Genomic DNA, 17,194 nt, shown 5'->3' on the forward strand with positions numbered 1-17,194 from the left:
TATAGGTACGCAACATTTGTTTGCGCTAGTTTTTGTTTTTTGTTTTTGTAAAAACATTTCAAATTCGTAAGTTAATAACTTTTCACATATAAAATGAGGTTATGCTGTGCCTTTAAAGCGTTTTATGGCAACAATAAATAACTGAGTTCAGGCATTTTGCATACAGAAACAATTAACACAAGCAATTGAGATATATTGCTTTTATATTTTAAATAGAAAAATAAATTAGGACCTCATAATTCCTTTTGGTGTTTTATAATAATTGGTCAGATTTGTTTATCATGTGAAACACCCAAGCACATGGTTCTTTGTTGGTTTTTGATTAGCAAATTCCTTAATTTGCCAACATTAAAGCCGTCTGTCTGTAGGCAGAATCCATATAACTTTAGTAGTCGAGAAAGGCACACCATTTTACTTTAAGGGCTTTCCTAGGAGCAGAAGGTTATGCTTCGATAGCTAAAAAAAGACATAGAAATTGAGCGTAGCCTACTTGGCACTTCAGTGGCTCTGCTCCTCTGGTTGGTGTCTGATATTCAAGAGATGCTCCTTGCATTTGGCGCACACAGCCATGGAAAACCAGTCTCTCATAGCCTTTTTGTGTAATGAAGTCTCTGGTGCCATCTCATATGGTTCAAACACAACTGGTACTCTGGAACAATCCCATTGACGTACGGCTTTGAAGAACTGATCAGTTTTCTGGGTCCGATTGGCAGAGTCTGGAGCTGTGGTGGTCATCAAAGCTTTCAGGAAAATGACTGGGAGATTAATGCAGTGTTTGAAGGGCATCAGCATCTCTATGCAGCAATCAGAACAGACAACGCTGTCACAAATCTGACATTTGTAAGGCCATGTAAAGAAAAGCTCCTTCTTATGGCAACTAAAGCATACCCCTATGTTTGGTAGACATTTTACAACCCAGCATGTTGAAAAAATCTTGGATTTCGGAATTCATAGTGGCTTGCCCGCTCGCGATCAGCTCTGTAATGGTTGGAAAGATAGATGCTTTGTTTTGAGAAAGATCCTTGCTTTGAAATCCACTTTCCCGGGATCTGGATCTGCGGTGTAAGGAAGACTTGTCCTTGTGCCAATGCACTGAAGTATTTCTCTTTTCTGTCTGTGATTACGTCAGTAGTGGCATAAACTCAAAGTCTGGGTCGAGCTCAGTACTGCAGGATGGTAACTAGGAAAGACTGTTTTCCAATGACTCTTCATAACTTCCTCCAACATGGCATTTCCTGTGAGTCTTGATCTGTCCCTTCCCTGTCCACAAAGTGTTTTTTCACACTCTTTTTGATCCTGCAGTTTGTCAGTTAATATCCTGAAGACACAGAGTCCTTGTAGTGGTTACCATGCCAGGTCTTTGATCCTGTATAGAAACCTGGTGTCATGGCAAACAGCGAGCGCAGATTTTTGGAAGATCTGATTTCGGTCATGAGACGCTCATGTAGACATTGTTCTTGATGGGAGAGATCCTTCAATTTTCTCTCCGATGCTGGTCTCAGAGTGGGACGAGATGTAATCCAATCCAGAAAAGACTGCTCAAAACTACTTTTGCTTGAGACCGTGAGCGTCACCTTCTGGAGTGTATACCGTCTATATCGGATATCATCCATCAAGTGCTCGAATGGCGTACGCTCGTATTTCACTGGCAGTGTCTTGTACAGTCGCTCTGACGCACTATTCAATTGAATGCCATTTCGCAATTCTTTTATGACATTCAGCCATAGGCGACTCAAGTTGTTCAGAGTCCTTGGTGACTCAATCTCCAGTTTTGCCAGGCACTATTTTCGTGGACACTGCTTGGAAAATTCTACTTGGCACACATCTTTGTAGAAAATGTCTGCTTCCAAAGGGTTAACCAAGTGCTTTTGTCAGGTCTTGTATCCCACAGATGCACCACAAACGTAGGAAGCTAGCTCTGTGTCTTGTATTCCACTAGGTAGATATACCGTGCACAGAGGCCAGAGATTCCCCAGAAGTGTACAGGGTTCAGTGTGGACCTAAAGTGCTCTATTAGTGGTAGTGTGGGCGAGCAGCATTAGGCCTAACACGCACAAAGTAGTGTAAGACATTTACTGCACACACAATGACCAGTAACTGACACATTACTCAAAAAGGATATCCACACCAATTTTAGAAAAATAAGCTTTGTTTGAGTCTTATTTTAAGACCAAGATTTTTGCATAAAGGTGAAGTATGTTTTTCAGGAAAAATACTTTCGTTTTTTAAAAGTCGACTGTGCAATTTTCAAACAGTTCAATCTTATCCAATGAAGGAAAACAACAATGTGGTTTCATGGGTAAGTGCCCAAATTACAGTTCCGTACCTTCAGGGTTTAGGATCAGCAGAGGGCAAAGTTCAAGCAAGCACAAAGTCTGCACCACCAGCGGCACAGGGTCAAATTCTGAGATAGGCCAAATGTATGCTAGAAGCCACGCTTCTTGCAGGTAAGTAGATTGGTTGCAGGGGCCAAGCTTTGGAGGTTAGAGCATTCCTGGGGTAGGGGCACAGGACAGCACCAAACATACATCACCAATGGTACAGGGGTACTAGGGTGCAAATACAGCGTCGGGCACAAAGTGCTCTTCAGTGGAGAAATCGGTTGGACAAACAGGCTGTAGGCTTCGCAGCGGAGACTGCAAGAAGGTCACCAGCGACAGCAGAGGTAAGTTGAGGTGTTGGGGGGTTGTAGGGGTACTGTCTCTTCCACTCGCCCGACCCAGGGGCTTTGGGTGCAGGGGTGTTCTTTGACTTCAGATTCTTACTGGAGCTGGTCACGTTTGGGAGGAGCCTCTGGATTCAGTCTGCAGGCATCGTAGAGTCCAGTAGTGGTCAGCCAACGCTGGACTTGAGGTCATGATCACTCAACTTGAGGTCATGATCGCTGGGGAACCTGTTCTGGGTTGGTGGGCCACCTGGACACAGGCCGGACGTGTCAGGTGTAGAGTGGGCAGGGTTCTGGAAGGCACCAGAGCCCTTTGTGTAGGTTTCTTGGGGACAGATCCCCTGTCCTCTGGAGTTCTGGTCTTTGCAAAGAGCAGACAGTCTGCCTTGGGTTCTGGAAGTCCCTGGCTGAAGGACAAGTGTTTTCTTTTGCAGGGTCTTGGAAGCTGGAGACAGGCAGGTAGGGCTGGGGCCAAGTCAGTAGGAGTCTTCAGGCTTCACTGCACAGCGTCGTCTTAGGTCAGCAGGAACTAGTTTCCATGTCTGAGGGGGCCACCTAAATACTAAATTTAGGGATGTTTTAGGGGAGTAGTAGGTAGGACCAATGGGCATCCTACCTAGGGTGACTACCCCTTAATTATGCCACCCTCCTGTGGTAAGGGGCATAGTCCTAGCGCTGATTGGAGGGGTTTCCTCATCTTCAAGATGGCGGGGACTGAAAGATGTGCTTCACCTAGTCTCCCCACGTTAGGGGGGGGGAGTTGACAGAGGTGAGCACACCTATTCTTCTAGGTTTTCCCACCCAAAGTTGGGGTGTAAACTGGATGCTGCCTTCTGGTGCTAGCAGCAGAGGCTGGGGTCACAATACACAGGCAGAAGGCATTTGAAGCTTCCCTCTCTAGTATGGCACCTCCACCCAGGATGTGAATCGTTTCTGGTCCCAGAGATCTGAGGCTCTCGACCCAGGGGTTCAGAAACATGTCTGGTGGTGGCAGGCTGTCTACAGATAGTCTGTGACCACACCAGGTTTAGTAGGTTTTCTGGGGGAACCTCTGAGGTGCCCTCTTAACGCATAGTTCAATAAATCCCACATTGGCATCAGTGTGGGTTTATTGAGGGGAATAGTTTGGTACCAAACACTCCTGGTTTCAGAGAAGGCATCATGGTGCTGGGTGACTCAAGTTGTCGAGTTACCAGCCCATTTACTCTCTATGGCACTTAAAATATCCAAGAATTTACTCAAATATTGTAGTCATATCTGCTCATACAGCTATGCCCACACCTCGGGTATAGTACACCCTGCCTTAGGGCTGTGAGGCCTGCTAGAGGGGTGACTTACCTATACCCGAGGCTGTGCTAGTTGGCATGGCAGTGTGCCATGTCGACTTTGACTGGGGGAGAATCATACATTCAACCCCAGTCTAGTGATTTGGGTTAAACCCTTCGGGGGATGCCCCAAAACCGGTCCCATGATACTTGATCTCCTGTCCAGGGAGGAACTGGCTTGGCAGTTCGGGCTGGACTGTTCCCATGAGGATCAGGGTCAAGACTGATTTGCATATGGCTGGGTCCAAACTTGGGTGGCATGGTGGGAAAAAGAATGATGGATTAAACCCAGATCTTTGTGACTGGTGGTGAATGTTTGCATTGTTCAACAGTCTTTCCATAATTTGTTCCTTTTGCATCTATACTGGTTGGCGTTGTATGTTAACAGTGCCTTCAATATTTAAAATGTAACGCAGTGATTGGGGTTTTCTAACTAATAACTATGTGTTATTACTTAAGGAACCCCTTTTAGCAACCTTAGAAGAAGGAACGATTGAGAGTTCAAAAACAGTAACTTTAACCTTGCATTTTACATGCTGCTCTTTGATGCCAGTTGATAGCTCATTATGCTATATTAGAAGGATTGAACCATATAAACCTCAAGTAATTAAAAGATCTTTGTGATCAAAGTAGTAATCCAGTGAGCTATCCACAGAAAATACAAGTGTGATCTGCATGTTACAAGGTATGCTTTCCAAGAGTAGGTGGAATGTTCTAATAGACTATTAGCCCTTTTGCTATTCCGGTTGTTAAAGGCCCTCGCCAGGGGCTCTGGACTGTAACTCTGGTTCAGGGCCTTTAATAACCGGTATAGCCCTCACCACTGGGCTATAAGACTATATATATATTAGAACATTGGAATACTGAGAGCCCCATTGAACACAATAGAGTGCCTCAGGGCTCATAATGACTGGTATAAGCCCGGAGTTGCACATCCAATGCTTGTGTTTTTGCATCTTCCTTTTTGATTTTGTAAATTCTACCCTCATGGAGTGGAATGTTCTAATACCAGTATCGCCCTTCTGTCTCGGGCTATACTGGTTGTTTAAAGCCCTATCCCTCGTTATAGGCATGAGCCGCTCAGATTTAGGGCCTTTAACAACTCAGCAGCGGGCTATAAGGCTATGGTAAACAACTGTGAATTACAAATCTGAAGGAAACATGGTAGTGATAGATTCCTTACCTTAGAATTACCCCCGTGCGTCAGACTGGATCCGGAAAGTTTTCGTCAGCAGTACCCCTGCACTTCGGAAGATGGCGTTGTGCGGCTCCACGTCTGTCGTTGGCGTCGTGGTCGCTGGGATGACTTTGCAGCAGCTACTTAGACGACGCCCTCGTGCGCTAATGTCAGTTCTTTCTTTTTCCGCGCCAGCAAGCGCAGATCCACGAAGAACAAGTACCCCCAGTCACTCTATGACTGAGTTTTTTGAGATTTTTTGTCTCCATTTTTCGAGTCTGTCGACTCCTGGTGCTGAGTAGGGATGCCCGGTTTTAAGTCCTGTGGAGCCTGTTGCCACATGATGTCGGTGACGGACCCCCACAACGTGTGTCCCTACTGCCTGGAGCGCGACCATGACCCCAGGTCGTGCTCCGACAGACGGCCATGGCGCCTACGACTTTGCGGGAGCGGTTCCGAAAGTTGCTGGAAGCCCGGCAGTCGGCTCTGTGCCATTCGTAGTCGTGGAGGAAGTCGAGGGACCGGTCGTGGAGCCACCATCGCTATTCTTCAGGTTCCTAGTCCTTGCACTCTGGGTCAAGTAATTCGAGGCACTCGAAGAAGCGTCATCGTTCTCAGACTTCCCCCTCCCTGGTCGTGCAACGCGGATGAGGGTGCGGGCGGTACCATCCAGCGGCTCCGGCGGAGCCTGTGCAGGCGACCCCGGCCTACCTACCCTTTCCAGATCCGGGAGCGACTCCGGCCCAGGTGCAAGATTTTCTTGCAGCCTTGGCTGCCCTTTTTGGGCCTTCTGCCCCCGCCGGTGCACCTTCGGGCCCAGCGGGCCCGACTGGGGGTCCTTGCCCTGTGCTGCCAGCGGCTTCGACCTCTACGCCGATGACGACTTCGGTCCCGGTGTCGCAGGACCCCCTTGGATCTAGGCCTGGTTCTTGGTCGACATCGGTTGACCTTACGACTCTCACACAACATTGTGAGTTAGATCAGGACTGGGCAGAAGAGTTAGTGGATACCAGTGGTCTTGACCAATCGCCTGACCTTGACTTCCTTTCTCCTCCTTCTGTGGCTTCGGAGAAGGGAGCGACCTTTAGTGTGGTTTTGCATAGGGCAGCCGAGGCCCATGACCTCGAACTCCCTACGGTCGCCCTGAGGACTAACCTCCTCACTAAGGTGCTCCAGCCAGCAGTAAGCTCTTCGGAGCCTTTGCTGCCATTTAATGAAGCACTGACTGACATTCTTATGGGCAGTTGGTCCAGGCCCACCACAGGGGCTCCTGTGGATAGGAACGTGGCCAGACGCCACCGCCCGGCTCCGGGCGACCCTGCTTTTCTGTCCACCCACCCCACACCCTAGAGTCTGGTTGTCCAGGCCTCTACTTCCCAGAGCGCATTCCCTACCACTCCTCCGGATAGGGAATTCAAGAAGCTGGAGCAGTTTGGTAAGAAACTGTTTTCATCTGCCAGCTTAGCGCTGCGGTCGGTGAACACTGCATGCCTTTTGGGCCGTTATTCCCACTCAGTGTGGGATACGGTTGCACGAGTGCTGCCTTAGTGTCCGGAGGAGGCCTGGACACTGCTCTTCTAGGCTGATGCAAAGGGGAGGGATGCGAAGTTCACCCTACGGTGTGGACTGGATACCGCGGACTTGCTGGGCAGAGCGATTTCCACAACAGCGGCGCTCTGCCGTCACACCTGGCTGCGGTCCACTGGCTTTTTGGGGATGTCCAAAACTCCCTTATGGACATGCCCTTTGATGGCCGTCGCCTTTTCGTCGACAAAGCAGATCATGCACTGGAGCGCTTTAAGAACTCCCGGGCTGGGGCCAAGTCCTTGGGCCTTTTCACCATGCACATGGCCACTTCTGCTTTTTGTCCCTTTTGTTGCAACCGAAGGGGTGCCCGACACATTCGTTAAGCCACAAGCCGCAGAACCAACCAAGAGGTGCCCGTGGGCTGTGGTGGGGCAGGGGGCCAGCGGGCGGGTCTGTCCACCTCCACCCCACAGCATCCGCCTCAAACCCTTCCTAGTCCGAGCTTTCAGGCCCATCAAACTACAGTGGGCAGCAGGATTCGCCATCACCTCCCCCACTGGCGCACCATCACATCGGACAGGTGAGTGCTGCAAATTGTCAGAAGGGGCTACTCCCTCCCCTTCGAGACTACTCCTCCAGCCATGCCACCCCAGTACCACCGCATGTCGGGGGATCTTCTGCACCTTCTGCAAGAAGAACTTATGGCCCTCTTGGCCAAGGGGGCCATTGAGCACATTCCTGTGCCAGAAGTAGGTTGTGGTTGCTATTCCCACTACTTTCTGGTACCCAAGAAGGACAAGGGCCTGCGTCCTATCTTTGACCTCAGGAACGTCAACATCTTCCTCCGGAAGGAGAAGTTCAAGATGTTGACGCTGGCTCAGGTCTTATCTGTTCTCGACCCTGTCTACTGGATGGTAGCGTTGGACTTGCAGGGCGCATATTTCCACATTCCTGTCCTGCCGGCCCACCGTCGGTTCACGGTAGGCCACGAGCATTTTCAGTTCACCATGCTCCCCTTTGACCTTATCAGTGCCCCACGAGTGTTCAGGAAAGTGATGGCAGTGGTCGCAGCCCATCTGCGCATATCAGGGGTTCCAGTCTTCCCCTATCTCGACGGCTGGTTGTTGAAGGCAGGCTCGCCCCAGACAGTCGTCTCCCACCTCCAGACTACGGCCGACCTCCTGCATATGCTGGGGTTCTCCATCAACGTGCCAAAGTCACACCTGGTTCCCTCCCGGAAGCTCCCTTTCATCTGGGCGGTTCTGGGCTCGACGCAGTTTCGGGTTTATCCTCCCGAGCAGCGAGTCCGGGATATTCAGCCTATGAATCCGATCTTTCAGCCTCTATCCCGGGTTTCGTTCAGCATGACCCTCCGGCTGCTGGGCCTGATGGCCTCCTGCATCCTGTTGGTAAGTCATGCCAGATGGCATATCCAGACTCTGCTGTGGGACCTGAAGTCCCAGTGGGCACAGCATCAGGGCAACCTGTCCGATCATGTCCACATCTCAGATGGCACTGCACGACAATTGCAGTGGTGGCTCACAAATTAGTGATTTGGTCAATAGTAGATCCCTCTCCCTTCCCCCAACTGGAGCACACCATAGTGATGGATGCGTCCCTCCTGGGATGGGTGGCTTCATGGGAGAGGTGGAGATCAGAGGCCTCTGGTCTCCGGCGGAATCCAGGCTCCACTTCAACCTTTTTGAGCTCCAGGCGATCCAGCTTGTACTGAAGGCATTCCTTCCCTCTGTCCGGGGAAGTGTGGTGCAGGTGTTCACGGACACCACCACCGCCATGTGGTAATGCAACAAACAGGGTGGGGTGGGGTCATGGACCCTATGTCAGGAGGCTCTGCACCTCAGGACATGGCTGGAACATCAGGGCATTTCCTTGGTGGTTCAAAACCTGGCAGGCTCTCTGAACGCCAGGGCAGACAAACTCAGCCGCCGGTGCATGATGGATCACGAATGGCGTCTGCACTCTAACGTGGCGTAAGGTCTCTTTCAGCAGTGGGGAGAGCCTTGGTTAGATCTATTCGCCACCTAAGACAACGCGCACTGTCAGCAGTTCTGCACTTTAGAATTGCCAAGGCGGCACTCGTTCTGCAACGCTTTTCGTCACGAGTGGAGTTGCGGTCTGTTGTACGTCTTGCCGCCTATACCACTTCTGCCCAGAGTGCTGAAGAAGATCGGGCACGACGGGGCCCTAGTCATCCTTGTGGCTCCGGATTGGGCACTCGGTTTGTTGGTTGGAGACACTGGGATGTTATGCTGCACTCTGCTAAGAGAAAAGACATTGAGTAAATATTGAAAAAAGGAAACAAGGAAAACTTGCAAAGAACATTTAACTTGGAGTCATCGCTGACAACTAACAGAACCCCTGTGTGGATTGGAATTAACACCACATTAAAAAGCTTTATACTGGGACAGTATAGCCTTGAGAAAGCTGTTTGATCACACCCTGTAGCGACGAAACACGTGTTGGTTGTGGCCGAGAGAACCAGAATAAAAACGTGAACAAGACAAAAGAGAAAAAGAACTGTGCAGATTCTGTGACTTATTTATTGTACTTAACTCTTTATTTGGAGGGAAACCAGTATTTACCTATATACGTGTGCTGGGGAGTAGAATTGCGTTTGAGGTTTTGTGCCCAACTGGTGGAGTTTAGTGGATCTCCACACCCTTTAGCACCGTAAGATTCATACTTTGATAATCAATACAACAAGTGTAACTCAATCCTGTGGCGCCTTAAAACCCTATTAAATAACCACTCAATCGATATTGGGCACGAAGATACTGGTATCCCAAGCTACTCAGCATTGCCATTGATCCCCCGATCCGACTGCCTCTTCGGGAGGATCTTCTGTCGCAGCAGCGGGGGGGACGGTCCTCCACCCGAACCTGTCCAGCCTCCACCTCCATGCGTGGAGATTGAGCGGAGGTAGTTGATGTCTTTTGACTTTCCTCCTAAAGTCTGTGATGTCATCTTGGCAGCCAGGCGTCTCTCTACTAAAACGGTATATGGCTGCAAGTGGAACAAGTTTGTGGCATGGTGCACAGCAAAGGCTGTGGATCCTCTTTCTGCCCCTCTTTCGGAGTTTCTTCTGTTCCTTCTTTCTTTGGCCCAGCAGGGCTCTGCCTCTGCTCTGGGCACTATCAAGGGCTATCTTTTGGCCATTTCAGCCTCTATAAGGCTTCCTGATCAACCTTCTCTTTTCAAGTCCCCGGTTGTAAATAGTTTCTTGAAAGGCATTACGCACATGTTCCCTCCTGTTCCTTTCATGATGCCTCAGTGGGACTTGAATCTTGTTCTGACCTATCTGCGCTCCTTTTGAGCCACTTCACAACTGTCCTCTTCGTCTAATCACTTTAAAGACTGTTTTCCTGGTTGTCATCACCTCTGCCAGAAGAGTGAGTGAGCTCCAGGCTCTTTCTTCAAAACCTCCTTTTCTTTCTGTCCATCCGGACAAAGTTCTCCCAAGAACACATCCATCTTTTCTGCCAAAGGTTGTCACTGCCTTTCACATCTGGCAGACCATCACTTTGCCCACCTTCTTTCTGCCTCCGCATCCCTCTAAAGAGGAAGAGAAGCTCCACTGTTTGGACCCAAAACGTCCGCTCTCCTATCTGAACTGCACACAACAGTTCTGGGTGAATGATCAGCTCTTTGTTGGCTACGTGGGCGCCAAGGAAGGTCGGGCCGTGCACAAGCGGACCATCTCTTGGTGGGTCGTTCTGTGCATCACAGCGTGCTACTCCTTGGCTAGGAAGGAGCCTCCAGTAGGGCTACGTGCCCATTCTACCAGGGCGACGGCTGCCACTATTGCTTTGGGATGGGATGTTCCTTTGCATGACATCTGTCAGGCAGCTACGTGGGCCTTGCTGCACAATGCACTACTGCCTGGACAGCCAAGTCCGGAGAGACTGCTTCTTTGGCCGTTCTGTTCTCCAGGACTTTCTGGTGTGATCTTGGTTCGCAGACCCACCACCAGTGTTGGTATTGCTGGGGTATCTATTCTAAGGTATCTATTCTAATCTATCACTAACATGTTTCTTTCAGATGCACAAGTTACTTACCTTCGGTAACGATATATCGGTAAGAAACATTAGTTAGTGATAGATTCCTTACCGCCCCACCCATCCTCCCCGTTCTGCGAACTGATTTCTAGGGTTAAGGTCATCCCTTTCAGGGCCCTAGTTTCATTACACCAGTGGTCAGTTTCTTGAATGGCTCTGCGTTCCTGGCGTGGAAAGCCGTGTACAGACCTGACGTCGGCGCACGAGGGCAGCGTCTAAGTAGCTGCCGCGATGTCATCACGGCGACCACAAAGCCAATGAACGACGTGGAGCCGCACGACGCCACCTTCCGACGCGCAGGGGTACTGCTGACAAAAACTTTCTGGATCCAGTCGGACGCCTGGGGGTAATTCTAAGGTAAGAAATCTATCACTAACTAATGTTTCTTACGGATATATAGTTACCGAAGGTAAGTAACTTGTGCGTTAGGGAGAACCATTCAAAGTCGACTAGGCATGCTCAGCACTTTCCAACCAAGTCGATCAATTGCCATTAGTTTGTATCCACTTAAAAGTGATCATAGCCGCTTAACAATCTGTAAAGAGATAAAGTCACTTTTCGGTAGGAGTTGTGGTGCCAGTTGTAGAATTTGAAAAAAGATAATTGTCAAACATAAGTAAAATACTTATAAAGCTGTCTAGTTTAAAAATAATCATGTATAACCTGAAACGCCATGAAATGGAAATGTTAAGGTAGAAAATTAGTCCTCCCAGTCCTCAAAAGTCTACAGCCTGGTGCTCTACAAAACCTGACCTGTTACAAGCATTTTATGTTTTGGCCGTTCTAACAGGCACAGTAACTTACTAAGTATCTTAACGGTTTGAATGAATGTAAATGTAAATGTGCTGGATTTGTAGAGGGCACGGCTGCCCGTGAGCGTCCCGGCGCTTGCTTAGGGAACCATGCCTGGTATTCCCCTGTGAGAAACCCCGGCAGGGTGTCCACAAGGTGAAAGCCAGGCATCCCGCCGCGAGGGGCCGTAGTGGAGATTAAGCAAGCTATTGCCCAGAGTCGCAGAGTGTGACCCCGTGGGTTGAGTAGGCACCAGAGCGAGAATTGTCGAGTCCGTGGAATTATTTGAGCCCGAGACCCGCCGAGGCGGGGAATCGAACCCTGGTCCACGGTCGATCTCAGCTTCCGGGTCTGCCGCCTCTAACCACTGAGCCACGCTTCTCCACAGACTGAAGACTGAAGACTTACTGTACTGGTAGAAAGTGCTAAATTGCTCAGTAGTTTCAGAGAAATTAATTTTTAAAAAAAATTCAGATGGGCTTGAACAGGTTAAAAAGTTACAAGTATTTAGTCCAGGGATGGTCGACGAACTTAAAAAATACGAATTTTATTGGACAAGATATTTCTCATTGTTGAAGCATGATGCGAAACAACATGAGGAAAAGTATGGACTGCTTCTCCGCTGGACTTGCTGCAAACGCCACTGTAATAAAGAGTAGCATTGCTGCAGCTACCGCTGTCCTGTGCTGGCCATGGTAAGGCGAGCTTCTGCCAGTAATCACAGCAGGGCAGAAGACAGCAGCGCACCCAAGGTCGGCCGGTGTACACTGGTAAAGCTGCCCTGTTCTCTCCACGCGCCTCCAATGCCTGCTGTATGATGCCCAAGCAGCCGTAACCAATAAGGCGTGAAAGATATAGAAGCTGCGTTCAGGCCACGGGGCAAATTCTATGCAAAAAAAAAAAAGTACGCCAAACAAACAAACAAATTAATCAGAATGTAGGTGGACACGTACTAGGGGCAGTCACTCCAAAGTGAACAAGCATTTACAATGCAACGGTTTCGCCTTTGGAAAAGTTAGAGCTATTGGCATTATAAATGACAAAATTTGTATTTATGTGTTGGTTTTGAAAACAGATAAATAAATGGCATTGTCATTTACATTGCCAATAGCCGAATCTCTCGCAAATGTGAGACCTATTGTACCCTACTGGACGAGCTCATCAGACAGCAATTACTACCACACACGCACACCCAGAGCCACACCCACACACCCAGAGCCAGCCACACACACCCAGAGCCAGCCACACACACCCAGAGCCAGCCACACACACCCAGAGCCAGCCACACACACCCAGAGCCACACACACACACAGAGCCAGCCAAACACACCCAGAGCCAGCCACACACACACAGAGCCAGCCACACACACCCAGAGCCACACACACACACACAGCCAGACACACCCAGAGCCAGCCACACACACACACACACCCACCCACCCAGAGAATCTAGAATAATACCTGAAGCCTTCTAAGTTCGAATCAGCAAGTCCATATGTGAGAGAGGATCCTGTTCAGCATCATGAGTTGGTGTTTTTTAGGTCTTGGTTATTTATTTTTGCATCTCGCCTTCACTTTAAAGTGAAAGCTCAATGAAAAATAAACAGCGGGAATGGGGAGCGCTTGTCCTTTCAGAGGAGACAGATGTGAGATGGTGATGTGCGAAGGAGACGACAGGCCGAAGAACAGATCTGACTTACTGGCGAAGAGGAGCTGAGAGATGCTGTGGATGTGGTGGGAGGCGGCAGTGTGCTGGAGGCCGGAGAGAGTGGCATGGCTGTGCCCCCCTCACCCCCCTCTTGACTCTGCCGTGCTCATGCCAGTGTGCACTCACCGGTGCATAGCGCCAGGCAACTCCTGCTGAATACCAATCATGCGCTCGGCAGAAGCGCGCCATCTGCTCTGTGCACACACCCGGCAGCCTGTGCGGTGTTCCTGAAATGTCACCCCTGCCCTGTGTGCTCCTGTCCGTGCCCTGTCCTTATCGCCGATGTGCCCTGTATAATGGCTGCTGGTAGTGTGTTGTAATTAGAAGTCGGGTGGAGGGAAAGCGGCTGCTCCAACCTTGAACGGTAATCTGGCCGGCTGGAGAGGGTAAGAATCCTGGATGCAGGGCACACACTGCTGTCGCGACGCCGGGCCTCGCTCCTGGCCCCAATGTGGGAATTCATTCAGTGAGCCCCACAGGCGTCGAAGCGCTATAGGTACAAGGTGCGCATGAAGCACTTAATCTCAGAATGCATTCAGTGAGCCGAGTGTGCTCATGAAGCGCTGTGCTACGGCCAGGCGACACCTAAAAAATTGAAAGAATGATGAATAAGGGTTAGAAAGGGTTAGAAAGGTGTGCCACTTCCGACAGTGACCTGCAGAAAATATTATTAAAATAAAAAGGGGGGGGAAGTCATGTGATGTATTCCTATAGGTTCTGAATCGATCCCCCTATTCCTGACCCTATTCTAGTTAAACAAACCAACAAGTTAACTAGCAGTCAGCCCATGAGGCAGAAAATCCCCATGATGCAGATACCGTTATCTGACGCAGTCACACTACGGCACAGGAACGTGTTATCTGATTAGGTCATAACGCTTGCGATCTAATTAGACAAGCGATATTCCTCCAGCCCCTGATAAGGCATACGGAGTTCTCATAACAAATCAAACCTATGACAACCTGGGCAAAACCCTGCGGCCATTGTTTTGATTTCACCGAGAACTTCAGTTAAAGAATGTGCTAACGAGCAAGTCGTATGACATCCTTATTGACGTATCTATGTCCATCCTTACGTCAATCTCGGCACCTTAAAGGTATAAATATTACCGATCTTGCCCTATGCAAACACACGCGTGGTGACGAGACGGAGCAGCCATACTTGCCGAAGCCAAGAGCAGAGCAGACCCCGCTGGCAGCAGCCCCGCCTTCCTGACGCGCTGAGAGACGCGCTGCTTTCTCCTGCCGAGAAATCCAGCCCCGGCGTTTCTGGGTAGCCCTCGCAGGCAGCCTGGAATATCGAGACCAGAGAAAGAGATACCATTCCTCATTCATCCTAAACTTCCAGGTACAGAACTGAATAACCCCTCACAGAGAATTCTTTAGTTATTCACTTGGCAAAAACAAACTTAACTTAAACTGTAACTTTCTATTCCCGCCCACGTATTAGGCTTAGGTCAGGTACACGGGGTAGGCGTATTTAGAAACACCAGTTGAGTACGTTTAGTCAAATGTATATGTGTATGTAATATATTTTATTCATTTTAAAACATCTTATGGCTTAGAAACCATATCAATGTTTTTACAGTATTACTTTATACTATTGCTTTTAATGTATGCACTTTACTTAACTATAAGTATTGCAATAATATCGATCCATTTCTCTTGTATGAGAAAAGAGACTGATCAATAAATAACACCTTTTTATTGAACACGCCCGTCTCTTCCTTTTCTCTACAATCTGATGAGACTAAGAATGCACGTACTGACTGAGTAAAATAAATTGCCTTTTGTTCACACGACTCTCGAGATTTACTCTTGATTAGGGGAGAGCAAAGTTGTCATGTTCTATGGTTGTCAGAAACTAAATCCCTTCTTGTCTAATCAGGGAAGTTAAGTCCTTCCTGAACATTCGAGAAAGTTTCTAGTGAACTCTGAGCTAAGCTGGCAAACCCAAAACTTTAAGTCTAGTATCGACAGTAGTAGACCTAGTTAACGTCTGGTCTAGGCCTTTACTGCTGTAGGTATTATTCCAATGCGCAGAGCCTATTGGGATGATAGGAACTACACTACATGGCGCCCAACGCGTTTGGAAAGGGCGATAAAACTAACGTAAGACATTTAGAGTAACTCAGTCGTGCTTTCTCACTCAGACCCCTTTTCCCACAATACTCCAAAGACGTCTGGAGTGGCTGAAAGGTTATATCCGCCAGACCTCGCAGGAGGGAACTCCTATGTATGGTTCTTGGTATAGTCAACGTTGAAGGATAAACAGTTCCAAAATATTGTGCATCTAATCTTTGTTTCCATAAGAAACCTGATCTGCAAACAAAAGAAATAACCATCCTGTCAGTAAAATGTCAGACAATGAGGATGAAAGAGAGGCAGTTAGATTAGCAACTGAACTCGCAGCAGCTAATGCTACCATGCAGGCAGCAGACCAGGATATAATACTCATCCCGGTCATCAAAAGGAGATCTATAACTCTAAAACTTATAGAAAATGGACTGACACCTAGAGGTGGCACAGTCATATTCGTAATTGAGGCACACGAATATCGGCAGACAGAGGTATACTATTCATGGATACATTTTCCAGCAGCAAATGCTGTAACAAAGTACTTCCACTATTACAAAATAGAGGAACCTCCTAATGAGTACACTCCTTTCGAGGAGGTGGAAGTACCACTCAAATTTCAAGAGCATTTGCTCTTATTTGATGGCGCCCTAAAACATAATAATCACATCACCAGGCTCGGTCCTTTAGGTAGACCAGGAGCAACGTGGCCGGTCCTAGCCGGATACACACCACATCCAGACATCAATGAGATGCCAGCAGCAGAGCTGTTAACACAGCTAAAACAATTAATAAAAATACATAGACAATTAGTCCAGTATGTGATGCGGACTTCAACAATTCAGCCAGCGATTAAACTCCCACAGCTGACCCCTCACCAGGGGAACACAAATAAAATTACACCACAGAACATCCAGTCCTGCCTAGGTAAAGTACCGACTAAACGGGAACAAATACCATTCTGGCTAGCGCAAAAAATCACCCAAATAGAGGCGGTGTTTCCTGACACCACCCCGCTAGAAAAACACAGGATTCTGACTATCTGTCTTCCAATGGGAATCGCACCACACATTGAGGACTGTGACACTTGGGGTACAGTCTTTGCTTCCATCTACACAAAAACGCACGGTGTTCCATCCATTTCGGTAATACCAGATGTGCTAAAACAAATTCAAGATGAATATGGTCCTGAACCCGCTTTAACTCTTGGTATGAAATTACTAAAAGACTTCAAGCAGGTCTCGGCTATATTATTAGCCAACATAAAAGGTGAAGCAGCAAACGTGGCGATCCGCCAGAGGTTAAAAGAGACAGATATAGCAGACCAACCAGCTGAAATTGCCAGAATCATAGAAAAATCCTATGAGGAACTAGGTAGAGATAGTTTAGGTGGAATACCAGTAAAACCGCAACTGATTGAAAGTCCAGAAAAAATATTTTTTAATAATAAATCTACATCACCAAAAAAGAACTGGGATGGAAACAAACAATCCAATCCTAAAGAAAAGAAATTCCAGTCCAGAGGAAGGTCTCCTAGGCGAAGAGAAAAATCTCCAAACCAGAGACACAGGTCACCCCAGAGTGACCCCTCTGGGAATAGATATAACCTTAGAAATAGGGATAATATAAAAAAGCCTGATAGATATCAAGACATTGATACACGTCCCTCTCAATCTTTTCAGACTTCCTCGCAGAAATCGGAAAGAAGAGGACGATCAGAACAAAGAGAAGAGCACGCCAAGTCCAAAGACAAGGAACCTGCTCAACTAAAAAAGAAATTAAAATTTCCAAAAAAGAAGGTAGCCAGTATCAAGGTAGTTAACAATGCCGAGAATACTGAGGACACAAC

At 48.2% G+C, this 17,194-nt stretch overlaps 1 pseudogene; it reads right to left on the bottom strand.

Moving 5' to 3' along the window:
• Nucleotides 1–428: 428 nt before the first annotated feature.
• The window catches only part of LOC144798115 (protein spire homolog 1-like), a 31,080-nt pseudogene continuing 14,314 nt past the window's right edge, over nucleotides 429–17,194 (bottom strand).

This window comes from Lissotriton helveticus, chromosome 12 (assembly GCF_964261635.1).
Source record: "Lissotriton helveticus chromosome 12, aLisHel1.1, whole genome shotgun sequence".
In the NCBI taxonomy this organism is placed as follows: domain Eukaryota; kingdom Metazoa; phylum Chordata; class Amphibia; order Caudata; family Salamandridae; genus Lissotriton; species Lissotriton helveticus.